The sequence below is a fragment of the Panthera leo genome, chromosome F3, assembly GCF_018350215.1.
Source record: "Panthera leo isolate Ple1 chromosome F3, P.leo_Ple1_pat1.1, whole genome shotgun sequence".
Lineage (NCBI taxonomy): Eukaryota > Metazoa > Chordata > Mammalia > Carnivora > Felidae > Panthera > Panthera leo.
The window spans coordinates 19,554,467-19,567,379 of record NC_056696.1 but is presented as its reverse complement, the minus strand read 5'-3'; the positions used below and the strand labels follow the sequence as shown (position 1 = coordinate 19,567,379).

Genomic DNA, 12,913 nt, shown 5'->3' with positions numbered 1-12,913 from the left:
AGGTTGCTCAAGGTCAATTGCTGGTAAGTACTGGAGACAAGATTTGAACCTACAAAAAAATCTGTCCTCTGTGTAAGCTCTTAAGTAGATGCCCTGCCATAATTGTACTGTAATTTCCTGTCCGTTTTGCAAATAGGGACACGATAGGAAACTGAATTTAAAAGCACTAATTAATCCAAAACACTGACATATCTTTAGTTATTTCCCTGTCCTCTTTGAAAACACTCTTTCCTCTCTTTGTTTCTTATTTGTTACCTTCTTCTTAACCTGTGATTCAGTGGATGGCCTTTTGGGATTGCCAAGGGATCCATTCATTCATTTGTTCATGCCTTCTGCATCTCAATGTGCACCGTGCTAGGACTCGTTCAAGACAGTGATAATACACAGATATTGATGAAGTCACAGTCTGTGGGGAGAGAGATGTGAATGTGCTGTGACAAAGTCCTACGGGAGGGGAGCACTGAAGAATGCAAAGTCTGTGCACTTAGGAGTGGATGCATCATGTAGGAGGGTGTTCGGCTGCAAGTACCAGCAAACCCAGTTCAGAATTTATTTATTCTCTCACAAAACACAGTGTCCAAGTCATGGTGGTAAAAGTTACAGCGTGGCCAGGGCACCAGCTCCATTGTTCTGTTCTTCTCCCAGCTCTGCCCTCTTTTGTGGGCTGGACTTGACCCGAGCTTCCCTAATGGCTGCAAGGTGATGATCAGCAGCTTCCTTGTTTGTGTCTGAAAGTAAAAAGAGAAAAACTTCTGGTTACACCGTGGAAGAAAATCTCTTCCCTTAAGATCGTGTACCCATTCCTAGGACTATAACATCTACCTGAGATACTGTAAAGGAAGGAAATTCTTTTTTCTTTTCTTTTTTTTTTTAAGTAGGCTTCACACCCAGCGCAGAGCCCAGTGCGGGGCTTGAACTCACAACCCTGAGATCCAGACCCAAGCTGAGATCAAGAGTCAGATGGTTAACCACTATGCCACCCAGGTGCCGCATAAAGGAAGGAGATTCTTATGATGGGCTTTTGCAAAAAGACCCCTTCCCTGAAATAAATTTGTTTTGAGTAATATTGATGGTATGGGAAATGGTATAAGGAGGAAGAGACTGGATGCTGGATGGGTAGCCAAAAAGGTCCACAGCAGTAGGGTTGAGGGGGAAATGACATTTAGGCTGGTGTTGACAGATGATTAAGAGGTTGCCAGAGAAAGGTCAAAGTGCACTTCCAGGAAAGGAAACAGCTTATGTCTTTGACCTTGTGCCAAGAACCCGGCACGCTTGATAACGTGGAGTGGAAAGAGCCAAAGAGGGCTTCAAAGAGGTGAGGGCAGTCTAGGAAGAGTTTTGCATCCTTCGTAAGGCATTTGCTTCCTGTCTCCAGACAATGGAGAACAAATGGCAGGTTTTGTTATACAGCCGGGAATGCAGGAGAAAGTTTCTCTTGGGATAATTAACTCCATAAATGGAAGTGTAGGGAGTGGAGAGGCTAGCAGGAAGAAGACAGCTACAAAGTTTCAGGTGAAAGATTCAAAGATTAGGAGTTCCTAGCTATGGCAAACTCGACATGGATGCGAAAGGAGGCAGAGGGGGCCTTTCCGGGGTGGGGGTTGTCACGTTTCCTCCTGAAGTCCCTGGTCAGGGTCACAGCAACATCGGAGTAAATAACCATGGGAGAGTGAGGCTAGCCGTGCACATCTGACCCCCAGCCAGAGGGCCAGAGATCCCAGTTGCATTCAGCTCCCCTGCTCCAGGACGTATCTTGGTCTGCAAGTGTTTACCCTTTGCACGGAGGCTTCCCAGTTAATAACCTGAGACTCCTCATCTCAGGAAGAGAGTTTCAGCACCCACCCAGTGGGGCATAGTGTTCCTCTCTGGTTCATGGTCGGATGTTTCTTCCCTTCAGTTTCACTGTGACGCTGGCAGATTTCTGAATTTACCAGGGGCTGAGGCTCATTCATATAACAGGTGGTCAGGAGGGGTCTGGGACTTGGGTATCGAGGCAATTAGAACATTTCCCACTGGGACTTGGGTATCGAGGCAATTAGAACATTTCCCACTGACAACAGCTAACGGGAGAAGTCTCTCGTCCACTCCTGGCCATGGTCTAGCAGTATAAAACCTGGAGTGTGTCTTCCTTGGTGGTCTATTATTTTAGAATTATAAATCTTCTGGAAAAAAATGTTTCCACCTCAATAAATGACTAATCAACTCCTACAACTCTATTCTAAGATGGAAATTTAGCTTGGTGGGAGAGAATTTACTCACTGCGGTAGAAGTCACAGGTGGGAACACTGTCCCACCTATGGCATAGCATCAGGAGGGGGCACTCTCCTTCATGAATTTCCCTTCTGTAATGGCGCATTTCTGCCTGTATACAAACGTGCTGTCCTATCTCACAGAGTAAAAACAACAACCCGAACAAAGACCTCACAGACATCTTGTGTTCTGCCACTGCTGCTCCATTTCTCCTTTTCCCTCTAGAGGAAAGCAACTCCAAAAAGCTGCCCAAACTCTCTCTCTGCTTTCTTGCCTCACAGTCTCTCTTTAACCCATCCTACTCAGGTTTTTACATTCATCACAGTATGGGAGCTGCTCCTATCAACATTGCAATGACCAATGGTCAGTCTTCAGTCCTCATTACTTTGCCCCTTGAAACCTTGGACACATTTGGCCGTTCCTCCTTTCTGAAACTCTTTTTTTTTTCCACTTAACTTTTAGGTCAGTAAACCTTTCTGATCACCTGCCCACATCACTGGCCATTTCTTGATATCCTTGGCGAAATCCTCTTCTTTTAAGTGGTCCCTAAAGGTTGGGAGTCTCCCAGATCTCAACCTTGGACCTCTTTCCTTCTCATATCTACTCGCTCCCTGAGCGAGTTCATCTAGTTTCATGACTTTAAATACCATTCGTATGCCAGGGATTCACAAATGCACTCCTTCAGTTCTGGGCATTGAACTGGTTTATTCAGCCACTTATAAGATCCCTCCTTGTAGACAACCTGTGATATTGTCTGTCAACTGTAACAGAGAGAGTGTTCTCCAAAAGCGTGTGTTAGTTACTTCAAGCCACAGATAGTTGCTCTAATCAGGAATTTGCACTACAGCTGGCTTCATTGCATAAAGGCCATTCTCCAGAGGCAGCCACTACAAGCACTTCAGCTATCTTTAACTCTGATCAACACCAGACATTTTGCTAATTAGCATGCTGAAGTCAAAAATGAGTTTTCATTTGTGAAATTAGTGGCTTGTTAATCAGCATAATGGATGTTAGAAATGGGCTTTCATAGGTCAAATTAGAGGTAATCAAGATATGGGAATTGGCTAAAATATTTTAGGGACATTCCCTACCCACATAAAAACAGGGTATAAGAATCTGGCAAGGCTAATGGGCTGTACATTTAGGGATAGTACCTGAAACTTGATTCTTAAACAGTTCTGTTTCTAGTCATTAGAACAAAGAATTTCTGGATGTCTGACACCGCCTTGGAATATGATCTTCTGCTGAATAGACTTCTCATGCCGTGCAGTGATTGGAGCACTGGAAGGCCAGTGTGTTGGGACTACATCAGGCTTACAGAGCAGGTGTATAAATTGCTTTGTGCCTACTTGTTAATGACATTATGTCTGCATATGTAGTGAAATCTGATCTGAGACTTGCTTTCATTATAACTTGGTAATGAGGTTGTGGGGGCAGTAACTAATTCACCCATTTCAACTTTTTCTGTGGCTGTAGTTGTATACCACAATGAACCTAAGAGTTGTGCATTATCAAACTGGCTTATGTCAATTTTCAATACAATTCAAACATAACATGGCCAAAATAGAGCTCTTTGTTCACCATCCCCCAAAATGTGTCTGCCCAGGCTTTGCCTTCACGGTAAACAGCACCTACATTCACCCAGTCACTCAGGCCTGAATTTAGCACCTTGCCTGGACTTTGCCTCACACCCCCAGCCTATCCACCCATAGGTTGTTTTGATCCTGTCTTCAAAGGATATCAACTTGTGCACTTTTCTCTATGTCCATAGTTCATCTCTCATCTCTACTACTACAGTGGCCTCCTAATAGGCCTTCCTATGTCCATAGTTACCTCTGGTCAGTTCCCACAGAGCTGCCAGAGTGTCTGTCTACAATGTCAGTGAGATCACATTACTCTCCTGGTTTCACCCCTACAAAGCTTCCTATTTGAGTTAGAATGAAATTTCAACCTGTTGCAATGTCTTCTAACACCCCTGTGATCGATCCCCTGACCACCTCTCCAACCTCATCTTCCCATTCTTGTCTCACCCCACTGCTACAGTATTTGTTCTTCTTCTCTCCAACCTCTCAAACTCATTCCTGTCTCCGGGCCTTTACACTTGCTGCTCCCTCACCAGAAATATTCTCCCTGCACCTCTCTGGTCATATGTCACTTGGCCAGAGAGAACTTCCTTGCCAACCATGTGCTCTAAAATGGCCCTAATCCTGGGGCGCCTGGGTGGCTCAGTCGGTTGAGCGTCTGACTTCGGCTCAGGTCACGATCTCGCGGTTCGTGAGTTCGAGCCTCGTGTCGGGCTCTGGGCTGATGGCTCAGAGCCTGGAGCCTGCTTCCGATTCTGTGTCTCCCTCTCTCTCTGCCCCTCCCCTGTTCATGCTCTGTCTCTCTCTGTCCCAAAATAAATAAACGTTAAAAAAAATTTTTTTAAATGGCCCTAATCCTGCCATTTTCTATCCTATTGCCTGCTCTACTTTTCTTCTTAACATATATCTTGTGGAATGGCATCATGACATATCTTTATTTGTTAAATATATTGTGATCCATTTCCCCAATGAGAACAAAAGCTATATGAGGGTGAAGACTTGAATCTTGTTAGATACCGTGTCCCCAGTGAAGACAACAGTGCTAGGCACATAGTAAATGAGTATCCCTTAAATATTTGTGGAATGAATGAATGGTTCCAATATTCTCACATATTTCTGTTTCTCCCATGTTGTGATGTCCTGTCTTCAGGACATTGCAGTTGGAAAGGCAGTTAGGGAGCGAGATGTTTCTTTGTGAGATATACTTATATGCATCCATTCACTCACGTACCTCATCTTTCTTGCCTGCCTTCTGTCCATCAAATCCTGTGGTAGGTGAGGATGCAACTGTGAGAAAGCCAGAGAGAGTTTCTGCCCTTGTAGAATTTAGAGTCATAAACTATCAGAGTCATAAACATTAAACAGCAAGAAAATAATTACAATTATTATGAGAGATACAAAGAAAAAAACACTAGAGTACCAAGATAGAGGAAACATACAGAAGCTGGTTCGAGGAAGCATCTCTGAAGAGGTGACCTTATGCTGAAGCCTGAAGGATGAAAATGAACAGGACGTGTAAAGAGGATGGCAAGTGCAAAGACCCTGAGGCAAGAAAGAGGTCAGCTAGTTCCTAGGACTAAAAGACCTACATAGCTCAGAGCTGTGAGAGATGGGAACCACATTTGACGTTGAAAAGAAAGGTAGAGACTGAGCCACCAGGGGAAAATGGAAAGTAAGAACGTCAATTAGAAGGCATTTGTGATGGTTGAACTAGACATGATGGCAGTGGCTGGGAAAAGGGAAAGATGTAGGCACACTGGAAACATTTTGGAGGTGGAATCAGTAGGAACTGGAGAAGGATGGAATGCGAGACATGACAAATCTCCAATAAATATGTGATTTTATTGCATTATGGGGGGAGGAGGAGAAAGAAGAATATTTCCCAGATTTTATGGCATTTGCAGTGGCGGGGAAGGGCATTGTCCTTTTCTGAAAAGATGGGGGAAGATTGGGAGAAACAGCTTTGAGAAGGAAACTGACTCCTGATTTGAGCATATTAAGTGCAAGAAGGCTGCAGCACATCAGTTGAATATGCAAGACCAGAGTAGAGGGGACTGGACTGGAGATAGCGATTTTGTGTCCATGGGGAATATAGATGGTATTTAGAGCAGTGGAAATGGAGAACTTCATCCAGGAACGAAGAGAATACATCCCAGAAGGTCCCAGGAAGTCTAACAATCTCAGTCAATAGAAGATGAGAGGCTTAGGAGGAAATTTGACACAGGCAAATATAAGCAGATCCAGGATAGTGTGATATCCTGGGGACAAAAGAGGGAAGTGTTTCTAGTAGGAAGTTTGTTAGGTTGAATGCTGGTGAAACACTTAGAAAGATGAGGAGAGAAGAGTGCAGATTGCATTTGGCAACATGCAGGTTGTTAACTCTGACAATAGCAGTTTCAGCTGAGTAGTAATGGAGGTGGAAGTCAGATGTTGGGTGAAGAGTAAATTGGAGATGCAGAGAGTCGAGACAGCTTGTGTAGAAAACCTTTTAGGAAGTTTGTGAAGAGGAACAGAAAAGTGTTGCAGTAACCTGAGAAGTAGGTGGAGTCAAAGGAGAACTTACTAGCATTTTGTAAAGATGGGAGATTATAGGATGCATTTGATGCTGCTGGCACCACTCCAGTCGAGAGAGAGAGATTGTGCAGAAAAGAGAGGTAGACTGCCTTTAAAAGTCAAAAGGGAATGGGGTCCAAAGTAAAAGCAGAGATTGATTGGCTTTTGGGAAGAGGGGAGTTTTTATTTTATGGAGCTCCGGGTGTAAATAATACTTCCTTTTCCTGTTTCATTGCTCAGACCCACAAGCTGAGGAATAATAGATGGGCAAGTATTCCTGCATTCTCAAATGAGGCTCAGCATCATTTATGCAGGACTTGGGAAGACGTGAACCCAAACCTGTTTCTGTCCCACTATTCTATCAGCCAACTCCAGGCAGCATAGGAGAAGCTGGTCATGGCTGTCTCCTGGTGTGTCCCCAAGACATGAGAGAGCACAGGGGTGCTTTCCCTCCACCTCACACCAATGCAGGAAAGGCTTCATGTAACCGCTTGGGAAGCTTGATATGTGTCCCCTCGAGATTGAGACACTCAGGGACCTACTGACTTCTCTTGAAAAGCCTGTAGATAAAGGGCTGTGTGCAGTGGTGGGAGCAGCAGAGCAAAGAGGGCTTCACTGGTAATGGCCTGCATTTCCAAAGTCACCAGGTTCAAAAAAATTTTTTTCCTACGGGCCATATGTGGACCCACAAAAAATAGGTAATATGAGAACTTATTAAAAGGAACTTTCCCAATAGGAGAGTCTGGAGAGAGGGGGCACCCCGAGAGAAAGTCTGTGTTGATGGGTCCGAGTCCAGGGGAGAAGAGGGGATATTCCCATGTCAGAGACCTGCACATGGGGAGATATGTGAAGGGCCCACAAAAGCAACTCCTCACATTGGGGCTTCTGATACACAAAAGGCCCACATGCTGTGATACGAACACACCAGCAAAGCAAGATGTGGCACTGTCTCTGACTGCTCATCTCCTGAGCCAAGCTCGAGAGGATCAGAAACAGGCCTAGAGAGTGGGAAAGAGGTGAAGGAGAAAAGCAAGAGCAGAAGTGGACAAAGAGTGAAGAAACCATTTCATCTCCCTTCATTCCAGGCATCGGGGCCTGAATGAGTCTCTAGCTGACAGGTGGGGTGGAGCAGTGGGGGCACGTAAATTGGATGAGAAATTGAAGCTTTGAGATAGGACTGGACTGGACTTCCCAAACATTCTACGAGCCAGATATTTCACGAATGCCTGGAAGTGATGAAGAAAATGGAAGATATGACCAGCAAATGTCCAGCAGTGAGGAAGAACAGTTCCACAGAGGGAGTATGAAGGGGCAGTGGGGAGAGAGAATAAAGTTGCTTTCTGCCTGCCCTTTTCTCATTTCAGCTTGTTCAGTAAACTGCTTATAGTTTACATTTGTTTTTATCTTAAAACTTTGTGATGTTTGGTACTGTTGCAGTCCAAATAAAACCTGTGTATGACAGTTTGTAAGCACTGTCATATTTCCTGTTCTTTCATGTTTTTGACCAGGTCTGTGCATTGAAAAGCATCTACAAACCTAGCAGCTAGCAAAAATGAACGACACAGGGAAGGAGAAGTACTGTAGAGAGGAATGGGGCCTAGGGAATGCATGGCTTCTTAATGTTTTGGAAACCCTCTGTTGGCCAATCAACATGGAAATGGAGAATACCAGTTATGAATTCTGTGATAGACCTTAGCTACAATTCTTCCCCTACCCTGGGCATCACAAGCCTACACTACAGAGTGTGGCCATGAGATGGGGATAGGGGACATGGCAGTGTAACATGCCCCCACCTCACATTCGTACATACTAAGCTAATGCCATTTACTAGATAACTACAGAAATATTTTGAGATTTCCTAAGTCTGTAATTTATAATTTCTTGTCAAAACTCTTGGTACAAATAGAAAGGCATCAACCTGTCATCTTAACATTAACAGGAGGATAAATGAGGGAAGAAACAGAAAATGTGCTTCACAAAACTGCCTTCCCCATCCTGTGTCAGATCCCGGTAATGAACACCAACACAAGCCATTTGCTCTAGCAAGGAAACCACTTTTCAAAAGGCTTCCGTTCAATTCATTAAATATTTACTGAGTGCCTACTATGTGCAAGAAAATAATAGCAGGTCAACTTTGACCAGAAGGACATGAACTCTCTAGTGTCTAATCTTGTCATTTGGAATTATGCCTGAGTAGCAATATGCTAGCCTCAAGCAAAATATCCTGTCAGCAAAATAAGAGCTTCCTCAACCCAAAACAAAACATATGAGAGAAATATAAAAACAGAATTTCAGATTGAGAATAGTCATATGCTAGAGCAAGATAAATGTAATTGTACTTCATTAAATGTTTGCTTTCAAAGTGATTCCCTAAGAAGGAACCCAGGATTTGTGACTTTACGTTGTATCTGAAAATACCACAGAATCTTGGGTTTTGGGAGGGTCCGCAAAGGCCATTCATATCACAGTTCCATGTGTGGCCCGTATCTTCCTTAGAGTAGGGCCCTTTCTACATGGTTCATTCCACCTAAGTGTGGCCACTCATGACTATCATAACCAGGTTCTAGTGCTGTGAGTTGTCCCAGACCATATGCAAGTAAGTGCTGGAACCTAGAAAGGTCTGTGGTGCTGACAAAAGTTTAAGGTTCTGGTTATGCAAGGCACATGGATGTGGGTCTGAGTTGGTCTCTAATCGGGAAGTACCACGGTCATAACAACAGGTGACAGCACATGAGAAGTGAGGTCATCAGTAGAGGGCCAATTGCTGGTTATGAAGACTGACATCAAGTCAGAATCTAACTGGAGGAGTCCTGCAATAAGCAAGAAAAACATTCCTGAAGACCTGAGAATGGGACACCCCGCATTAAGGAAAGAAGTCTCCACGAGCACAGTAAAATCTTTAACAAGACTTCCAGAAGCCCAGACTTGAACAACCAGTAAACATCTCTCCCTTCTTCAGTGTCCTCTTTGCCTGGATCCTCTTTGCCTGCTGGTGAGGTTCAGTTTTCATCATCCAGTAGAGGAGAGAGATGGAATAGTAAGATCTTCACAGGGGATGGGGAGATTCCGTCCATGCTAGGAGAAAACAATTTTATGTAATTTTCCTAAATGTAGTGACTTTCTCTTTAAATATTTTATTCTTTTGATTTTTATTATTCCACCTTCTCCTTGTTTTTATTCTGTCTTTTAGCCCTACCTCTTAATTGGTCTCTGAATATCAAAATCTTCCAAGGCTCAGTTTTGAGGTCTCTTCTTTCTTTCTATCCCTAGTCCCATGACTCACGTCCCACCTATGTGTTAATGATTCCAGATCTTTGTTTCTCCAGCCATGACCTCTTTCCTGAGCTCCAGGCTCATTTAGTTATCCCTGTATGATTTATCCACTTGCGATTCAAGTTGGAATGTCAACATAATATATCCAAAACACGACTCATGATCCCCTCTATTGTCCACAAACTGCTCCTCCCGGTCTTTCCCCAACTTGATAAATGACAGCACCAGCCAACTGAAGAGTTAAGTCAAAAACCCAAGCGTCATTTTTAATGCTCCCTTTTCCTCTCTGCTTCCCTACTCAACATCCACTTCATCAGTAGCTCCTGCCATTTCTATTTATAAAATGTTTCTGGAATCCATCCATTTCTCCCTATCTACAGCATTGCCATACAGCTCCAAGCTGCCATTCTGTGGCACCTGAACTTCTACTACAGGATTAACCCCCCTATATTCCATCCTCTGCCCAACAGACAGGGGGATCTTTTAAAGAACAATTTATATAATTTTACGCCTGAACAAATCCTATCCAAAACGTACACAGAAGTCTCCCATCACACTTGGAATAAAATCTGAAGAGGCTTTGAATGAGCTTCCTCTGGTCACTTCTCTGACTTCATCTGATACCCCATTCACTTTCCTTCAGCCACACTGGCCTGCTTTCTTGTCCTCAATAGCCCATGCTCAATCCTGAGTTACGGCTTTTGCACTTGATTTTCACCCTTCCCAGAAGGCTCTTCCTAAGACTGGTTGCTTATCATCTTTGTGATTTGAAAATATCACCTCCTTGGAAGGTCTTCCCCAACATCCAATCCAGTGAGCTCCTCCCCCACCATGTGCCCTTCCTCTTGATCATGTGCTACCTTTTTACACTGCACTCCTTTCCTCAGGGTACTAATCATTATCTGAAGTCATTTATCTTGTTGATTATCTGTCTCCCCATTATTAGAATGTGAGCTTCAGGAGAACAGGGACTTCATTTTGTCCCTCATTCGATCCCTGTATCTGTACCTAGAATGCTGCCTACTAAACATGGGTCTTTAATAATTATTTACTGAGTAAATGTGCACTCTACCTGCATATAGCTTCCACTCATTGATTTGTTGGAGATGTGTTTCATAAGCCTGTGTTCTTCTATTTAATGGCCCTTCAAATACTTGGAGGAAGTCTTTATCGTCATGCAGCTATCTGTGTGTGTGTGTGTGTGTGTGTGTGTGTGTGTGTGTGTGTGTGTTTGGTGGGGGGGTGGGGCTATGGGGTGGGGGGAGGTCTGTGTGTTTCTCCTGGATATTTAAATCAATTCTCATATGAAAGGATTTCCATATACTTCACTATCCAGGTCACCTTCTCCTGGATAAACTCCAAGAGAAGATTCTCCAGAGTTAATTCCAGTGGTGACTAAAAATAAACTGAGTGACACCAAAAATAGGTAGCAAAAAAAAAAAAAATGCTTTCAGGCTGGGATTAACAGCCAACTCCTCTCTTGGTCTAAAGTATTTTTCTGTAATGCAGAATTTAAGGCATAGACAATCTTAAAAGATTTTCTTTATTCCTCTTTCCCATAGCAAACAGCTCTCCCCTAGGAACCCCAAGCGCTCAGCCTTAAACATGTGTTATTGACTTCCTTGCTGACTACTTCCCAAGCTCTGATCTAAGGAGAAGCAGAAGACAGTCTCTGCTTGTATTTCCAGCCCTAGCCGCTCCTCTGGACTTCAGACTTATGCATTCACTATCTCATCTGACATCTCCCCCACTCGTCCCATAGGCACCTTAAATTCAACACATATCACAAACTGGACTTTTCTTCCCCTGCTCCTAACCTTTTATCTGTTATTTCCAGTGCCTGTGATACCAACATGCATGTAGGCATACAAGCTCCAAAATTCAGAGTTATTTTAAATTCTTTCTTCTTCGGTATTCACATCCAATCAATTTCCAACTCTGAAATTTTACCCTTCCCGTCCTCTTTATTTCCACACCCTTATCACAGGCCTTCATGACCTCTTGGTTGTGGCCTCCTGAACCAGGCTCCCCACTTTCCCACCTCTGCCTTGCTCCATGTAACCCCATTCCCGACACCCTGAAAGTCATGGGGGCTTTCAGGGCCCCTTTTTATGATGAGGCCTAAACCACCTAACGTGGTGCCCAAGGCCTTCTTAGTCCTGACCTATCTGCCTGTCCAACAACATCCACCATCTTCTGAATTGTGCTTAACTCGGAAAACCTAAGGATTTCCCCCAACACCACACACTTCTATTCTCCGTGCCTTTTCTTTTCCCTCTACCTGAACTTCCCTTCACATTTTTCTTCGCCTAATACTAACCTTCAAGGCCTAGAAGAGCAGTTATTTCTTCCAGAAGCCTTTCAAACCTTCTGCTGGGCTATCCATGTCCTGGGTCGACTGCCGGTATCGTGTGCCATGTGATTCTCTGCCTAAGCCCCCAACATCAGGTATTGAAATTATCTGTTTTTGTACACCTCACAGGCTGATGACTCCTTAAAGGCAGGAAATGTCTCTTAATTATCTCGGTCCCTGTTCCCTTGGATCCAGCTAAATGGCCAGCACAGAGTAGGCATTCCACAAACGTGTGCTGATCCAAAAGTCCCTCTGAGAGGCTGAAACTTTAAGAGTTCTAGATAGGAAACTCTTAGACCTAAAACACCATTGGAGTACCCTTACGTGACAAAGGAAAGTGTTCATAGTTCTCCATTATTCATAGCCCCTGATGTTTCAAACCTTGTATTCAAAAATACTTCTAATATGACATGACATGCTACAGCAGGGTGGTTAGTGCTGCAATGATATGTGTGACCTTTTACTTTTTTATCTGTGGCTAAACCTATATTAAATAAGATGGATGGTAACATAGGTGTTCACGGTCATTGCAATGAAATTTCATGTGATCTTACTGTAGATAGCTATTAAACAACAGAGACTCCAGGAAGCCTTGTTACTTACGTACATATCTTAGTCCCCACTACAGTGTTTCCACCTGAAAGATGAGGCCTAGGACTCATTTATCCTTGAGGCTCTGAGAGTCTCTATCACAGTGTCCCACGCAGAGAATGAGCTCCATAAATGTGCATGGAATTGCACTGAGGCCGCTACCTGGAACGAAGCTCCTTCGAGGCACCACTTTGGTTTGCAATCGTCTCGCGAGAATACGAGAGTGCGAATACGGAGTGACCGTTTCTTCCTCCTTAACGATGAATTTCCTTGTCAAGTGCCTTTTTAAAAGGCAGGTGAAGATAATTGC

At 43.8% G+C, this 12,913-nt stretch overlaps 1 protein-coding gene and 1 long non-coding RNA gene across 2 annotated transcripts in view; one reads left to right on the top strand and one right to left on the bottom strand.

The window, feature by feature from the left end:
• Positions 1–12,913, top strand: part of LOC122211995 — a 500,798-nt gene that overhangs the window by 390,208 nt on the left and 97,677 nt on the right. The gene's annotated exons all lie outside the window — the stretch shown is intronic.
• LOC122211997 lies at positions 543–12,835 on the bottom strand. The gene is made up of 4 exons (XR_006198925.1): positions 12,616–12,835; positions 9,229–9,461; positions 5,065–5,120; positions 543–728 (listed from the first exon to the last, which is right to left on the bottom strand). It is a non-coding gene; the product is annotated as an uncharacterized LOC122211997 (long non-coding RNA).